Consider the following 18,762-nt stretch of genomic DNA (forward strand, 5'->3'; position numbering starts at 1 on the left):
TTTCCTTGATCTTTTCTGACACATCATATTCATTTTATGATGTATTACAGTGAAAATATTACAGATTTCATCTTTTACACCTTAATTCCACCAGGCACGGCTCGGTGACACGGTTTTGATCCGTCCTCAGAGTATTTTGCTCGATCCTATTGAATTGCTCAGATTTTGTTTATTTGGTAATTTTCTTCTATCATGGTTAAGTTGGCTACATAGTTAAATAACTTATTTGTTTGTTTGGTTTTTCAATTGGGAGTATGCATAGGATGTTTTTATTTTGAAAATTGACTGGATTTTCTGTGCTATTCCTGTGTCTGACTTCTTGCTTGACCTGCTCTGTGCAGCTTGACATCCAAAGAGGAAAATTTTGGTTCTTCTCACAATTGTCTTTTCTTTGTCTTATGAGAAATCAAAGATGAGATTCTTATTCTGAGCTCACTCAAGTTTTATCTGTTTCCTCTAAACCCCCTTTAGGAGAAAAAAAGAAGTAAAAGAAAAGAAAAGCAGAGATCTTTTGCTGAGCTCACAGGTGTCTCTGAGTTTTTTCCTTGACGGCCGTATGGAGCAACAAGACTTTAATTTGACCACTGAGACAAATGTAAGATCTCTTTTAAAACAACTGAGTTTTCTTGTGTTGCCTCAAGAGCTGATCATTTCAGACAAATTTAAGATCAGTGCTGTGAAACAAAAAAAGAACATATAAGATTTTCAGTCGGGCTCAAATTAAACTCGGGCTGAGACAAGACAAAGGTTATTTCAATCAGGAGAGACTAAGAGTAAAAGAGAAATGGTTTATTGGCACGTGCATGATATATGAAACATGAACAGACTTTGGCGGTTAGACCCCAATGAGGTGAAACAATATGTATATATTATATATATATATAAATGGGGGTGATGAAGCTGTAGTGAAGAGAACCCCCCCGGGGTCTAGACACTGGTGGTGGTGGTGATGATGAGGTGCAAAGCAGAGACTGGTGAGGTGAAGTGGCTCTGGACTCCTGCTGCCTGGACCTGAAGGCTGGAGGAGAGGGCGTCAGGGAGGATCGAGGTGAACATCTTCTGCTACCTGGGTCCAATGACTGGAGGAGAGAGGGGTGGAAGAGGGTCGCGCGATTGACTGAATGACAACTGATGGAGCAAAGACAGAGGCGATTTAAAGTTTGGCAGCAGCAAATTGACTGGCTATTGTGACCGTGGCAAAATCTGATTGGATAGTAAAGACGAAGGTGAACGCCCACAAACAGCTGATTAGAGGGAATAGGAGGAGAGAGGCGGAGTAAAGGAAAGTTGTGAATGAAGGCAGTGTAATAGAAGGTCTTCCTGATTGAACTTACGCTGAGCTACATTTCTCAGGAGCCAAATTTAAGAAGTATGAAAAAAAGCAGTCAAAGTCTCACCAACAACAGCCTCAACACATTTTTTAAGCAAAGCTGAGTGGAGAGCTTCTTTTGCAATGCTTTTTGAGAAATCACAAGCCTCGCCTGGTGGAATTAACACATGAGGACGATGAAGATTCACACAATTTTTAACATCATGAAATGAGTCTGCATACCTGTCACAGATCTGTTTTCTCATTTTGCTCTTATTCTGTTTTCACAAATTTATTTCAGTGAAAAAGTAGGAAAACATGTGGATGAGACCCAATTAGTGCTTCACAGATTTCAATACATACTCTCAAAGTACGTCTCTGATTTAGTATGCTGGGGTAATTTTCAAGCCAAACATCATCCTAGATTCACACACTGTGAGACTCACTCCCATGCCTTTCTTAATAAATTAAGCATGGCCATTTCTACACATTTACATAATATGCTCAAAATAGCCCCCGCAAGTGAATTTACATGCTGCAGCACTCTGGTTGTGTTATCAAAGCCTCATGCCAATCTCAGACCACATGAAACGCCGCTGCTGCCTCAGAGCTCCAACACAGCACAACCCCCGTCCACGTCCACGTCCATGTCCATCCAGTGGTCACCAGGACAAGACGTGGCTCAGGGGGACAGATGGGCAGAAGAAAATGCTGTCTGTCACCACTCTCTTGACCAACTTTCTTAAGTTGCCACTAATCAACAAAGAGCCTGTTGGGGTTGCAGCCCAGGGGAAGCCTCAAGCTATTTTCCAATTAGTGTCACCAGAGAGACAAATAGGAATTCTACACAGCACACTCAGGGAAGAGAGTGAAAACAAGAAGAGGGGAGGTGGAGGAGAGGGGGATGTGAGAGGAGAGGACTGCGCTTTGCTGAAGAGTACATTGCAAGGGCAAATAGAAAGAGAGAGACAGCGAGAGTGAGGAGGCAGGCCAAGAGAAGAACTGTGAAAGATGTCGAGGCGGGTATCTCTTTTCTCTGGGGTGAGCAGATTAAACGATTGTGACAGCAATTTGGGCAAAACAACATTCGTAGCCGAGACAGACAGATAGGCAGCAGGCCAAGGCCTGTCTCAGAGAATAGTCATTCATTACGGCGACCATTGGAAGGGAATGTGGAGACAGGGCTCCAGCTTGGCAGTATCAATTAACTGCAGCTCGCTTTGTATGCTGGGGCCGTGCGTGAACCTCAACAGTCCTCCACCAAGTCCTCTCAGCTTTTTAAGATGCAAACCCTTTCTGTGCGAGCACACTCACGCAGCTCAAAGGCCTTGCAGCGCTCCTCCAGCGGCTGCAGCAGCTCTCCACACACCTGCATCACACAACAAAGGCACAGTGACTCAGCTGCTTCACCGAGACGAGAGGTGTGTGTGTGAACACTGTGTGTGTGTGTGTGTGTGTGTGTGTGTGTGTGTGTGTGTAGGTAAAAGGAAGGTCATAGTGTCATGCACAATGATGCCATTTCTCCTCCCTGCACAATGAGAAGTTACACTGCTTGTGTTTGATTGTTAACCTGTGAGTCATGTGATCTCTCACACTTTACACAACATGTGGACAAGCTGGTAATCAAGACAACAGATCCTGTAAACATCACATCAGTGGATCAGACGCATTATTCACATAAAAAACTGATTACAGGCCAGACTTTACTCTTAAAAATAAAGATGCTGACTAGAGTCATAAAGGATGTTTTGACTTGTCCCCATATGAGAACCCTTTTTGCTTCCTAGTACAACCTTTTATAAAGGTTCTACTCAGAACCCAATGAGAGGTTCTAAAGAAAAACCCTTTAGGTGCAATGATTCCAGCAAGAACCCTCTCTAGGGTTCTGTTCAGAATTTCATCACCTTCTATTGGTGCTAACAATAACCCATTCAGGGAGTTCCACTAAGAATCCTTTTATATTCCAAGAGTTTCATCTAGAGCCCACCTAGAGGGTTCTACTGAGAACCCTTTTGTATTCCAAGGGTTTCATCGAGAACCCACCCACGCCCTTTTATGTTATGGTACAAAGAACCCTTGATGGAAGAGTTACTAATTTTAACAATCTTTCAAGAAACTTTTTCTTCCAAAAAGGATTATTTGGATGAAAAGGGTTCTTGATGGAACCCTTCGTCTTACATAGAATAATGTTGACATGTGGAGAATGCAGTTGACTAACTGTTGATTTTACTCTCTTTACTCTCAACATATTCACTTTATTCTCAAAATGAAAACAAAACAAACTTTCTCCACTTTACTCTATTTTTTCCTTGTGGCTGGCACAGACAGTTTGACTTAATTCGCAACATTTCAACCTTAATTTAGATTTTTTTTTACTTTATTCTTGAAATGCAAATGCATCTTGAGAAAAAAATGTGTTTACAATACATATAGTCTACATGTTCAACCCACATCAGACTGCTGGCACATCAGACAGGCTAAACTCTAAACTACACCGAGTGACACTGAATAATTACCAAAGAAATCTGAAGTTTAATGTCTGTCTGTCTGTCTTTCTGTCTCACTAACCTACAGTATATAGGCTCTCTCTTTCTCTATCCCTCATCTCTTTCTTTTCCCATTTCTTTCTCCTTTCAGGGAGTCAGTTAAATACTATTTAAATTCAATTATTTTGGTCCTAACAGAGTCACCTAATCAGATCTAATGCAGGGTGGACTGATGGGTATTGGTCTAGTAATGTGGTGGCTTGGAGGTTTTGTGTGTGTGTGTGTGTGTGTGTGTGTGTGTCATTCCACTCTTAATGTATCCAAAACGTACCAATTGTACTACTGCCGTATTCATTTTACAAACCTACTCTTTTGATTTTGAATACAAATTCATTTTGCTGTAACAATAAAAGAATTACCGCCTACGAAAGTCTTATTTTATAATTATGAAAACAAAGCTTGATACATCATGCCAAAATAAATCCAGAGAAGGATCTCATAATCACGAGAAAATAGCTTAACATATTCAAATCATGCAGTCATTATTCACAAGAAAATAAAACCTAATTTACTTTAATTGGCCTCTTAAGTGGTTAATCAGAAGAAAGGTGAAGAGCATCCTTGTACATTTTTCACTCTATTAACCCACACTTGGACTGGATAAAGATTAGCATTGGCCCATCATGTTTTTTTTTTGTGTGCTATTGATACTGAATGATGTCTATGAGCCATTACAAGGCTGATACTGAGCAATTTCTTACTATAGCAGCTGTATAGCAGGTGTATCACCATGATGTGCTTCTTTTTCCCATGTAAAAAAGGACATTTCTGTCATCTGTCATGTAGATATACCTGCTGTATTTCACCATCCGTCCAATGTTTGCTGAGATATACGCTGCTTTAGCCTCAGTCTTTTAGCATTGACATTATATCATGAATGCAGTCTAAGTTGACTCAAGGAGCATTAGCTCACATCAGCCAGCTACACTTATTAAATCTGCTTGTGAATCATTAGTTTAACCGACAAAATCCACCATCGTCAGCTAGAAATGAGAACCTGCTTTTGTTTACTTCTCTAAGGAATCACAGACCTTGTGTTTCAACAATTACTCCAAGTTTCGATGTTAAATCTGCCACCATTATCACTATAAACTGCATAAATGCCGTATGAGAATGGAAAGTTTGGCAGGCACAGCAACTTAGGCTTAGCAAGGGGACAATTAAATGCATTTAAATGTACTTGTCAGGTGTGCTATTCATGCTTCACACTTAAAAGAATGCAAAATGCAGCAGCCCAAATAGCAAGTTGGAGCCAAGGACAGTAAATTAAATATGTTGATATCATAATTAATATATGATCTATCATTGAAATGAGTTCTCTCTCCCCACCTCCTCCTCCCTCACAGAAACTTGTTCAGGCTGCAGGAGCTCTGCAGGAGTGCAGGATGCACACAACTTCAACAACAACAAGTTTACGCTGTTATCCTGGAAAACAAAAGCCCCGTTCTCTGAAATATCACGCTCTGTATGACGGCTTAAGTAGTTGCCTGTCTTACTGCCTGCCAAACTCCATTAACATTTTGCTCAGTTTAACAGTGTTAAATATTTACTCCTTCTACAAGATTATTAATGATTTCTTATGACTCATAAACGGACACTTACTCACTCTGCGAACATTTGGCATTAATTTGAACTTTAATTAACATGTAACATGAATACATAAACAGTTATTCAGCCCCGGCTGGAGCACTGATGGTAGAACCATTGAATTTTTCAATTTAACATGTTTCCTTGATCTTTAATGACATAGTCGTCATTTTCTAATTTATCACAGTAAACATGTTACAGATTTCTCATTTAACAAGGCTCATTAGGTGTTGTGATGTATGCACTGTGCATGGTAGTATACTGTTCTTTATTTTGAAATGTATTGTGAAGATGTAATCCTGCAAACAATCCCCCTTTTTTACTTAATCTGTAATCTGATGATGTCTTTTTATATGCAATTGTAATGGAATGCAGTTATCTTTGTTTTTTTTTAGAACCGAATTGTGTAATCCTGTCACATATAATCGATTACTCCTCAAGCCTGTTCCTAATACGATGAATTTAAACATCAGGAATAAGATATATTTGGCCATAAAGACCAGTGTCACAGTTATAATCTGTACCAACACGTTGTGGCTGTTATAATCGCTGAGCATTATTTTACAGGCTACGTGCCGTGCAGTGTGCAGTGTAGACGGGGATGGGATGAGAAGAGAAAATAGAGGAGGGAACAGGAGGTTTGGTGAAGCTGCCGAGCATCCCTCCCCTGCCTCTTCTGATCCCATCATCACGCCATGCATTAGTCAAGCCTTGTGGCCCCTCTGACGTCTGCAGAGAATATGTGAGCGAAGAAGGAATCCATCAAGAGTAATGGTATTGCTGTATGCCCTCAGGGCAGCCATCTTTAATCCTTACCCATCATGCCTCAGCCATAAACTATGCAATCACAGCCCAGTTTGCTGGCAACAGGCGGGTCCCTCTCAGCGAGCGTGTGGTCTTCATGCTCTATTTAAGAAAGAGTCAGGGGTTTTACTTTAGATCTGCTCCCTCCACATCACTCCCTTTTTTTCTTTTTTTACCTTAACCAGATGTGTCAGGTCCCCAGCTTCTCCTCCTTTCTCTCACTCTCCTCCACCTCCGCTCCTCTCCTCCCCCCGGCAGCTGCTCCCTCACATCGCCTGCCATCTCTTTCTCTTGCCTCCCTCTAGGTACGTCTTCACTCGACTTCTCGCAATCTCTTCACTTGCCGGGTTTTGTGGGTAAAATCAGAATAAGCTGGAGCACCGCAGCACGCAGACGAGACGATGCTACTGTACACTGATATTCTGCTTAAATTACAAGCTGCTGCTGCTGCTGGGAGCAACAAACCATTGGTGAGTTGCATAATCTGTGGTGAGATTCTTAAAGGGATAGTTCAGATATTTTTGAAGTCAGGTTGTATGAGGTACTTATCCACAGTCAGTGTCTATTAGCTTTATTTAAACCACCTAAAAAACAATATCAATTTAAGTGTGCACTATATTTAGAATATTTTCACTGCTTTACTTCTGCTGTCTGACAGCTAACCACCACTCTCTTCAAAGCCACCAGGCTCCATTAGCAAGTCAGTCATTTTTCATTTTATTGTGTAACTTTGGTGTTTTAAAACAGTGTCTTCCAATCCTGGTCCTTGGGGCCCACTGGCCCACATGTTTTAGCTGCTTCCCCGCTCCAGCACACCTGATTCAAATGATCAGCTCGTCATCAAGCCTCAGTCTGCAGAAGCCTGATAACGACCTGTTTATTTGAATTGGACACGATGGAGCGGGAAACAGCTAAAATATGCAGGGAAGTGGGTCCCAAGGACAAGGGTTGGGAATTGTAATTCACTGAAGCCTCTTAATTCCCTTAAGGTCTACCAAATTGATACATTTAACTTGTAAATGTACAAAATCTTCTTCCAGTGGAGCATGTCTCCAGACCCTCTTCGAGGTTCTGAGGTCCACCACCCATCTCACAAAGTCCTGTGGGAAACACTGAGCCCAGTCGTCTCTCATAAGTGTTATATGGTTCTTAATATTATAATATATAAACAGACTGCAGGTAGCTGTTTCTTCACTTAATCCAAGAAGTCAGGTGGTGTAGAAATGCTGAGAATTTGTTTTAAATTACACTTGTTATTCCTGGGGGACGACCCCAGACCCCCCACTGATTGACTCATCCTAAGTCCCGTCCCCTTCTGTTCTGTTCTCCAATAATATTTGAGTGAGCTTGGTACCTGGTGGAACCTCAGTCAACTTTCTCCCTTCGTGTTTCCTGACCACACAGAAATCGCCGCTCTTATATTGTTACGTTTTGCACAGTTGGAGATGCACCTTGGTTGCTTAGCAACTATCAATGTCTCTGCCAATAAAACTTAACAAAGGATCTCGATTTCCAATTTCCTGACATTGAAATACTAATAATTTATTAATTAGGCTCAATTAAAAATAAAGTAGGGAAGAGCAGGGCTAGTTGTAACACTCATAGACTCCAATCACTGAATTTGTGTTAAAGCTCTCAAATTTTGAAACAAAGTATCCTTACTAATTGCTAATAGCAATGTTTCCAACTTTATTGGTTGTATTTTTGTAATCGTTTCAAGACTTTTCTCATAGGCTGTATTTTTTTGTGATGGTGTTTGTTTATAATCTTATAAAATACATGTAACTGTTTCACGCTCTGAGTAATTCTAGATTAATCTAAAATTTGAATCGGATCACTGATGGTTATTAAACTACAGAAAAAACACGGCTGTAAATATATGCAATCATTGTGGTTTACTACACACGATGGCCTGCATATTAAGGAATATGTAAATATATTTTACAAAATGTACATATTGTTGTTACAGAACAGAATAAATGCATTTATTATGAGAAATCATAGTGTTTGGAAGTCAAAGGTCAAAATTAACACTTATGGCCATTCTGGTAGTTATGAAATTCCAGCAATTCTAGTGTTTAAAAAAAAATTAAAATCTAAAATCTAAATAAGACCTGGTTTTCCACCCTCTGTCTCACTAACTGTAACCACAGCCACAGGAGGAGTAATATACACTTTATCCATCAAAAATATTTCCTTGTGAAGATTTCTTGTAATGCGCAGCAGAATTTACTGAGTATCTGGATGTATTTTGAAGGCAGCACTGGGGTGCACAGCTGATCCTCGACTCTCAGCGGGCAGCCTATCTCTACTGTATGTCTAATTCATTGCCCCCATTCTGTCATGTAAGCTCGGCTCTTTAAAATGGACATTTATTACATGCTGTTTTGTTTCCAGTTAGTGTTAACCACATTCAATTAGAGTCAGGTCCTCTTTCATCCTCTCTGGGCCGCAGCACTGTGCTGTGACAGGATGTGAAAGCGAAGGAGGGCTGCGCGGCGGCGAGGGCAGGCCTAAAGCGACGCCGCTGCAGCCCTGCGACAGGAACACTTCATTACGCTTCACAACAGGACAGCAACAAACAGGGCGGATAAAGTCGTTTTTAGCTACATTTTTGTTTTTTATTTAGTCTGTAATGTTACTGTTCATCTTCACTTATATTTACTCCAAGACTGTTTTATTGCTCTTCTGTTGATGCCCATATTAACAACAAGAGACAGTTAAAATGAGATATGTGGACGTGGGACTCAGCTGTTTGCTCTATACTGTTTTTCTTCATTTTAAAAGCTATACCATGACTTATAGTGGAGTCCAGCTGATATTAAATTTCTTACTGACCTGTTCTATAAATCATATGTCCTTCGAAAAAATAAAAGAAAATCACTATACAGAAGAGGGAACTATATATTTCATATGTTTTGCCCCATTATAACTGATCAGAATGCTGAACTCCTCTTATTACAGCCAATGAAATCAGTTGATTGGTGAAAAAACAGTAATGTCTAATAATATATTTTATTTGTACAGCATACAAGAAATATAGCTTTCGGTGTTTTACAACAAGGCAATTACATGCACCAAGTGCTTCACATAAAAGGAGACATAGAAAGAGCATAAAAACTGGGATAGAATGCTTTTATTAATGCAAATTAATACAGAGAATAAAAGCCAATTGATAAAAATAGTAAAAATAAGGTAAAGATGAGAAGAGATTATATCTTCATGTGAAAACATGCATTGAATGAACATAAAGACGGGGGTGAAATGCCTTTGTTACTGAAGTTAAGTTGATTTTCAGGCATCTGCACTTTAATCGGGTAATTATTTCTCTGCCTTTTTACTTTTACTCTCTGCCTTTGAACACAAATATCTGTACTTTCTCCTCTTTAAGCAGCCTACTTTAGTCTTAATGTGTCTGAGGGAAGATGCTGTTTTTTTTTTTTTGTTTTTTTTTTTACTTTAGCCTGAATGGATAGGACGCACAGAAAAGATGATTTCTTGGTGTATCCATCAGTATGTATCATGTACAACAAGACTTAGAAGATGAAAATGACAAAACAAGACAAAAAAGAAGTGACAAGATGAAAAACAAAGTAGAAGATGTGACAAGACCAAAAAATAATCCAACGAGATGAAAAAGATGCGATAAGATGAAGAAAAAAATATACCAAGCCAAGAAGAACGCAACAAGATGAACAAAATGTAACAAGACAAAAAACAATGTCAGAGACGCAAAAAGATAAGAAACACATGACAAGGTGTTAAAGATATAACAACACTAAAAAATATGTAAAAGTCAGGAAGATTTAACAAGACAAAAAAAAAAAAGTACTTAAAAACATGTAGCTTCCTAAAGTTGTACTTCTCCAAACTGGGGGCGCCACCATCGACTGTAGGTAAGACACTGACAACAGAGAAGTACCTCATACAACCAAAAAAATCTGAACTATCCCTTTAAATCATCATGCAAAACAAGAATTAGTTCTACTATCAACCAAACCGCAGCAGACACTCTCGCCAAACTCGGCAGGCCTGAGGAATAATATCCACGGACTAACAGGCTAACGAGCACTGAGTCTACTGTCTGACTCTGGCACATGAACAAACCTGGCGAGCCCTGAAGCCCCCGAGGAGTCTCTTCGGTAGTCTTTGGCGTACGGGCTGCAGTTCTGCACGTACATGAAATGAGGAGGGCAGCGAGTCTGGATGAGAGAGCTGGTACCAGCAGCAGGCGAGTCAAGTCAGGTCAACTCCAGTCGAGTGTACGAGTTTGTAGTTCTGAACAGTCTCAGCAGATTAAAGCTAAATTCTGTCAAGCAGTAACACTGCTTAAGGTTGTAATGTTTTCATTTATAAGGCTGTCAGTTAGTTTGGTAGCGGATAAAGGTTGGGTCGGTGGGAGAAGGCGAGAGCCTTCTGAGCATATATAGCTATTTTCTGGACACCCTGAGTAGCAGAACTGAAGATGTGTTTCTTATTCTTCAACACAGCTGCTAACAAAGCCTTTTCTAGGTGTATAAGCTCTTGTTGCTGCTCAGCCGTCAATTACACAAATGCTGTCCCGCCTTGTCTTCAATTCAGCGCTTCAATAAGTATTAACAACACATCTGAGAACAACATGATTTTCAACCGCAAAAAGAAGTGGACGTCTAATCATTCCCTCGTGTTAAACTCATTTAAAACATTATGACACAAGTAACCTGACATAGCAGATGGTTTGTTACACAGAACCACCTGTGAAGTCGTCCTTAGAAACTGTTTGGAAAAGGGCAAGCACTTTCAAAAAAACATTTGGCAGGGCTAAGTTCAACCAATCAGATCAAACTCTTGCCGAAGCCGCCGGGAGAAGAGCGAAAACATTCTTTTCCATGGAGAAAAGCCTTCATTGTTGTTCTTTGCTCCTCTTTCAATGAAGAAATGCTCTCCATTTCTAACATAACTATCACAATATTTACACTAACCTCTTCAGGAGCCACCGTTGACACTTCTCGCTGTTGTCATGCCCAGGACAACCCTCGTAGTTGTGAAGTAGTCCCTCCTAGGATGCTGATTGGTTGCACCACTTTTGGTGCAGATACAACCGGATAACATGAAATCTGGCAAGATGGATTCTTCTCGCATTATCCAGTGATTTCATGAATCAGACCAGCACCCTTAAAGTCATACCAATACCAATGATAATTTGATCTTTTTTTCAAAGGTTCTTCTAGAGCCGGGTACCAAAATGATTGAACGGCAACCTCTTTCAGGCATAGTAAGTATGACAGGAGTATGGATGGCTCAAACAAAAACAGGACTTTAACCCAGCAAACTGTGATTCCTGTCATTTGTGAAACAAAAGGTAAAAGTGGAGTTATTTAAAGTTTTGAGTAACTTCACTTTTATGGATATCCGTTGCATCACTAACCCTAACCCTAACCGTCCCTACCTGTGACTTTGTAATGTACTTATTTTAACCCCAACCATGATCTTTTCCTCAAGCTAATCAAGTAGCTTGTGTAGGTCTACCTAAACCTAACCAAACAGTGACCATCTGATAAGCCAAGTAATATATGTTATTATTGGAGTAACTGACAGGTGAATTATTCTGCTGATTAGCCTGGAGCATATTTCCACCCATATCCAGCTGGCCCTCATGGCCCTTTATCTTATTGAGGCCACTTAAAGGAAGTTGGGAGTACTGAGTTTAAAATTTACAACACTTTCAGTTATGCTTTTCAATTCAAGCAACATCGCAAAGTTTTGATCAACACTACCAGTGAATTAAAGTTTTCACTTCAGGGGCAGAATCATCTTTATTACCACTTACCGTGGTAAGAATAGACATACAGCTAAAAACAAGGACACTAAAACTGAATAAATAAAAGAATTAAAGATCATAGAGCGTGGTCTGTATACAAGTCAAGTGTTTAAGAAGTAAGCTGTGAACATTACAAATAATTATGTTAAGCATGCATGTGCACACGTCTACACATTAGGACATATACTGTATGATACTATATGCGGTTCATCTCTGCTGAACTAGTTCCTGTTCTTTATTTTCATGTGCACAGCAATCACATTGAAGCAATCACTGGCAATGAAATTCATGTTCTCAGGCTCCCACCAACAGTGCTAATAATAATAACAAATATGTAAAAGAAAATATAAGACATTAAACGTAAACTAGTGCAAATGTTACAGTTTGTAATAATATGCTGTCTGCACACAGCTACCAGTCCATGGTTCTGAACCGCTGAGCATCACTCACATGTATCTCAACCTATACATTTTATGTTTTATGCTATTTTTTCTATAGATACATGAAGATCAAACAAAGTGGATCAATCCCTGATAAGACCCATTGTGGCAACAGAACCGGGTAGCCTAAAGCTTTTGATTGAACCTCCCAAAACCTCCAAACTTTCCATGTTTACCTTCATAGTCACAGATTGAAGTCCACAGATCCTGTGATTTTTCCTGGAGTGCCACCATGAGATGAACTGTGATGGCATATTAAGGTCATTGCAGGTTAAAAAAAAAGGAAACAAAGAAAAGGCCTTGGGGAGAGGAGCAATATTCCAAGAAGAAAAATCAGAATTTCCTAGATTTAAAGTCTTTTTTTTTTTCATAAATTTGTAACTTCAATCTCAGTTTTTTTCTTGCAAACTTATGACGTTAAATTCTCTGAGAATATCCTTTTATCTATTTATATCTTTAACACTTTATCAACAACAGCAAAAAAATGCTGCACAGTACAGAGAAATAGACTACAAGGCATTTTCATTTATAGTAAAATTTAGTAAGGAGACAAAAAAAAGGAACAGGGAGGCAAGAAATGTTCTTAATTAAAATATAAATGTACAAAAAATTAAAACACAAAACAAAACAAACAAACAGGGAAAAACAAGGAGAATGAGTTATTAATAACGCAAAGTCTACTGGAGCAGTGCAGGAGTACATCACCCACATCCATGCATATATCCACAGATGGAGGGCTGGGTGGCAAACAGGCGGCAACAAACTCACACTCAGCAAACAGGACGAGGACATGCCATGACTGTAACATTTAACCAGCAGGCAGCCGGTCAAAGCAGCTAATTAATGTTTGCCAGCACAAATAAAATCTATCAATTGAACCTCTCAAGGAAAGTTTGATTCTTTCTAGTTTTAGGAAAGACAAAATGTCATGTATGTTAGCATGCTAATCATGACCACTGTGAGCATATTCAGTCGCAAGGAGAGTGTTGTAATTATTTTTAGTACGTCAGGCCTTGGGAACGTGTGCGGAGGGGCTTTCTTGCTGAGTTGTTTGTGCTGCTGCAGGCATTGATACAGTATCTGGGCCTGACATAGTGTTTTTTTTGCACTGTGTATGAATTGCAAACACGTCCAAATAGCTTCTTACTACAAGTTATAATTAAGCAGCACTCATTTGACAAACTACTGTGCATTATTTGTAATGAGGTAAACATGATATGTGACTCCTTCCACTGCAAATTGTGCTAAACTGGACTTTCAGGGTAATTTGACAACTAATTACCTTCAGGTCACTTCATCCATCTTCCCTTCCATCCATCCATCCATCCAGCTTTCCACTGGAAGAGAGTTAAATTAACATTTCCAGCCATATTCCGTGTTCTGTCATGTTAGATTTTTTATGTCCTCCTTTTCCGGACCTACAATCAATCACGGGAGCCTTATTTCAGTGGATAGAGCCATATTTCACAACCACAGGGAGTTATGTGGATTGACTGATCAAAGACCTCGCATTTCTAAGAACAGGCAACCTGTTCTTCTAACCATGCAGGAATATTTTGATAAAAGCGGATGAAGTCCCTGTAGCTTAGTGATCAGTGCATTGCCAGATTTACTTCTTCCTTTGACTTAGTTCCACATTGATTAGACACAGTCGGAGGAAGTTTGAGGCTGAGCGTTATTCTTACGCCTTCTGAGGTTGAGAAATATCGTTTGACTATGCAAATGTCAGATCCCAGTTACTGAGCCTTTACCTCTGTGATTTTTTTTGGGGTGGCGAGGGGGCTACCTTTTTTTTTTATACCTTTCTCCTCATCAGGAAGCATCTTACCTTTGATTGCTGAGGATTGCTTAATGATTGTTGCTTGTTCAGGCTGTGTGATTTGTGGATTTTAAGCATTAGTGATGCTTATGGCCTCTTGTTCAAAAGCCAAGAAAAGCCATACTTACAAATATTTTTTTAATGCCATTATCTCAAGATCATGAGGTAATTATTTTGTTGTGTCAAGGTAACAAAGCTCACTTTCTTGCCACAAATGGTTAATTATTATTGAAAGAAAGAAATCACTAAAGTGTTGTCTCACAACAGTATGCAGCAGTCGGTGGCCTTAATCAATGGGGTTTTTAAGTGCAAGGTAGTTTTCATTCAGTAGGGGACTTCTGCATGTCATCGCCCCAAAATGAAAGACTGCCCTAAAGACGAACGTTGTCTTGAAAGCTTGAGCAAACTGAGGCCATGCACAAATAAGCAAACATACAATATACACTCAATATATACACTCAATATATAAACAATAAGAGAATAAAAATGAAGTTAGGTTCGCAGCATCAGCCATACAGTATAGCACCACATTGGCCTTTAGAGAGTAATTGCATATTTGACAGTGCTTCTCCACAGCCTGCTGCAAACACGAGCTGTACTTACCAGCACACTAACATTTAGAGTTGGGGAATTAAAGCAGGCCCTCATATTCAGCCAGTGTGCAAATAATGACATTGTGTAAACAGGGTGCACAGAAAAAAGCTGTAAGTGTAAGAAAAAGTGCAGAACTGCAGTCAGAGTGTTGACATAGTGTATATCGTGCGGTTTAGTAATCACATGTGAATGCTAAGTGAATGCTATATCTATTGCAAAAATATGATCTTGGACAATAAACTGTTAAGTATTCCGCCATTATAACCACATCTGAGGGATCATTGCAAAAAGTAGATATTTTATTTTCTGTATAATATATTCTGTATGAAGAATATCAGGTGATATATTGAAATTTGAATATTTTTATTGGTTAATATAAGTATCGGCATTGACCCTAAACATCATTACACATTTTAATAGATAGTGTGTCATTAGCTACGGTGCTGAAGCTGTTGCATGTGCAAAAATGAGTATAACAGTCGAAATAGTGAGTTGGAACCACAGACTGTATATTAAATATGTTTGTAGGTTCTAATCCTTTAAAATATACAATTAGTAGTTGAAGCCAGTTTGCTCAGTTTAATAAATATAAAAATCTACGCCTTCTACAGGATTATTAATGATTTCTTGCAACTCATAAACAGACACTCACTCATTCTGCAAAAATGTACCATTAATTTTGAACTCTGATTAATGAGAAACAGACACACGAAACAGATATTGCGGTCTAGAATGTAAATTTTAAACTCTGTGGCTGTAGCGCTCATATCAAGTGAAGCGAGTATTTCAACTTGACAAGTTCAATTTTGGAAGGTTATAACAAATGGCACCAATTCAATTTGCACCCCAAAAATAAAATGAAATAACATGAAATAGCTTCTCTCATTTTTCTGTTCTGTCTGTTTGTGAACAGAAGTGTGTATTTCTTTTGTGGAGCATTTCAACACACGGCTCATGTGTTGTCAGATTGGTAAGTATTGTAGCCCTTGCTTTTCTCCATTTGCTTCCATTTGAGCTGCGGTGTGTTGGTCTCGTGATCAGCCCGATCACGTCTGTGCGGGAGACAGCGTCTTTATTCAACTCCGCTCAAACTTCTTGGCTCGGTTCTCCGAGAGAGGAGGGCTGCTGCTAACGGCAACCTTTATTTGGTTTCACACAATCGATACAAGCTTTTTTAATCTCCATCAGTCTCCAAGAGTAGCTGAACTTTGCTTTGCTTCCCTTGGTAGTTTTGTTGTCTGAGTTTTTGCTCTCCACTAACTGTTGGCTTGTGAAAGTGTGGATCTGCACTCAACTTTTCAAAGCATGCCCGGCTTACAGAAAATGTTTCTATATCAGGATTCTATCAGGATCGTGAGTTCCTCCCCCCTCTGTTTCACTGTCTCAATTCTATTTCTCCATTAGTCTAACTTTGGACTTGGCATCAAGACTTGGCAGCAGTTTTGCTTTGATTTAACTGAGTGAAATGCATCCTATTGTTCTTCAATGCCTGCTTTTTAGCTGTAAGTTGTTAATTTTTGGATCCGAAATGTATTTTAGCTTTGCGGTATGGACGTGGCAGTGGGTAGAGCTGTCGACCGCTCTCTGAATTTGGCTTCCCACTCAACATACAGCCTGTGAAATAGCAAAATGTATTGTTTTACAGCTTGAGGACTTAATTGTGATGTTTACAACTCAGACACATCTTTCAGTGTGCCGGCTGCGCCTCCCAACTAACTTTGTCAAAGCATAAAGAGCGTCTCACAACATTTGCTTGATGTATGGAGGGGAGATAAAACACATGCTTCACAAAAGAGCCGGACTATCTTCACTTTGTTGTTCCAATATCCTCTTCATTTCTTTTATAGCGTCAGTATGATAGGATCATTAGTCATTTGCACACGTCTGTTGGAGCCAAAGAATGATTGCTCTTGCCTGACATCATCTTGGGCTGGTATTTGAAGCAGAAAGAGTCTGGCTTTATCGGAATAAAAGAGAGCGGCTGAAAAATAACAAATGAGGGACCACTTTCTCTCCTCCCTTGCTGGAGATAATCTTGTTTTTGACTTGAGTGATAGGCAAGGATTTCACAGGCGCTCCATCTGTTTCTGACGGCTTTGCCTTTATGTCAAAATTGGATTTCTTAATCTAATCGCAGTGGTTCTAAACTAGCATTTTTGCCTGCCTCCCTCCCGGCGCAGATCATTGCCCGGGATTCCTGTACCCCCAGTGCAAAATACTTCCTCTGATCCACCAACAATACGCAGCCCTCAATTACGATAATGGCAGAGTAAAGGAGCACAATGTAAATTGCACAAATGATATGATATAGAGCCATCTGCAAATCCAACTTAAGCCCTGGCTGGGAGAGTACACTGTAAAAAAAACATGAAGCAAGATTGAGAAAAGCAACCAGCTGCAAAACCTTTTTGAGTTTATTCAAGTAAGATCTAACATGCTGTGTCAACTTAGGTTAAGTAGTAAAAAAAACATCTTTTAAAAGATTAGGCTTAGAATTATAAATAAAATAAAATACATTACTTTTCCCATTTTACTGAGACAAGAGAATCATTTTAAGATTAGTATCAGTATCGGAAAAAAAGTGTGTTCCGTGACTCTGATATTTAAACTTTAGAAAACTTGTTTTTTGTTTGTAATTATAGTAGATCTTTTTGGAAAATGTTTCAAAGCTGGATATATGAAGAGGATCTTCATCTTTTTGTACTGTACAATCAAATGGAGGTCGTGTAAAACAGACGTTGTTTGTACAAAATGAAAAAAAAAAAGAAATGAGGATAAGTAGTTAATCAAAAGTTTGTCCAACTTAATGTGACAATTCAATTCACTACTTAAGAACACTTAACATTTTATTACATTTGATTAACTGTAAACTGTGTGTTCAATCAGCAGCAGCACTGTAAAAAAAAATCCATATTTAAGGACATTTGTCTCTATAGTTGTTAGTCTCCCTCTGTGTCACAATAAGACAAGATGGTGGGCGTGAATCAACAAGCTGTCAAAACAAACTTGCTAAATTAGTACAATTGTCCAGTTGTTCTTTCAGCCTTCAGAGAGACAGATCTTTCCTTTTTATTGCTGTGAATAAAATGATTGGTGAAATTCAAAAACTAGAGAAAACAAAGCTCATGATCAAGCTCAAGATAACAAGCTTGTTTTTTTGTGGTAACTAATGACCTATTTCTTTATCTTGAGAGGACAAAGCTTGCTGTCTAGCAAAAATGGATTAACTTTTATTTTCTTGAGATAACAAAGCTCATTTTCTCACGACAACATATTAAGTATGTCTTTATTTCAAGGTAATATAATGTGATAACGGATAAACTATTTCATTATCTCAAAATAACAAAGCTTTTTTCATTTAATTATCCATAACAAAGTTCATTTTTTTGAGATAACAAGATAAATAACTCATTATCACAAGAAAAGAAAAAGCTGATATTTTGAAATAATCAAATCATGAGAAAATAATTACTGACCCACACTGTAAGTTGTATGTTGTGTCTGTTGTTTTTTTTCTCAGGAGGTGGTGCAGACCAGAACAGAGCTAAAAAAGACAGACTTTGAACTTAGATTAATCAGCCTTACGTTCATCAGCTTTATTGCTGCTCAGAAAACTCTGTGGCTTTAAATCCATGACATACACGGGTAGATCTGAATAGTGATGTTAAGTTTAACAAACCTAAGATAACACTTTGGGTAAACTTGTTAACCAAAATTGGCACAACACATTAGCCACAATTTATAAGTTATTTTTTTCCCAGGAGAGCAAAGTCATGATCTTTCCTGCCACCAGAAGTGGCTCTCCACCCTGCTCCGCTTCAAATAAGCACCGAGTCTGTTTTTGACGGATGTTGCATCAATTA

Source organism: Lutjanus erythropterus, chromosome 5, assembly GCF_056507025.1.
Source record: "Lutjanus erythropterus isolate fLutEry1 chromosome 5, fLutEry1.hap2, whole genome shotgun sequence".
Classification (NCBI taxonomy): domain Eukaryota; kingdom Metazoa; phylum Chordata; class Actinopteri; order Lutjaniformes; family Lutjanidae; genus Lutjanus; species Lutjanus erythropterus.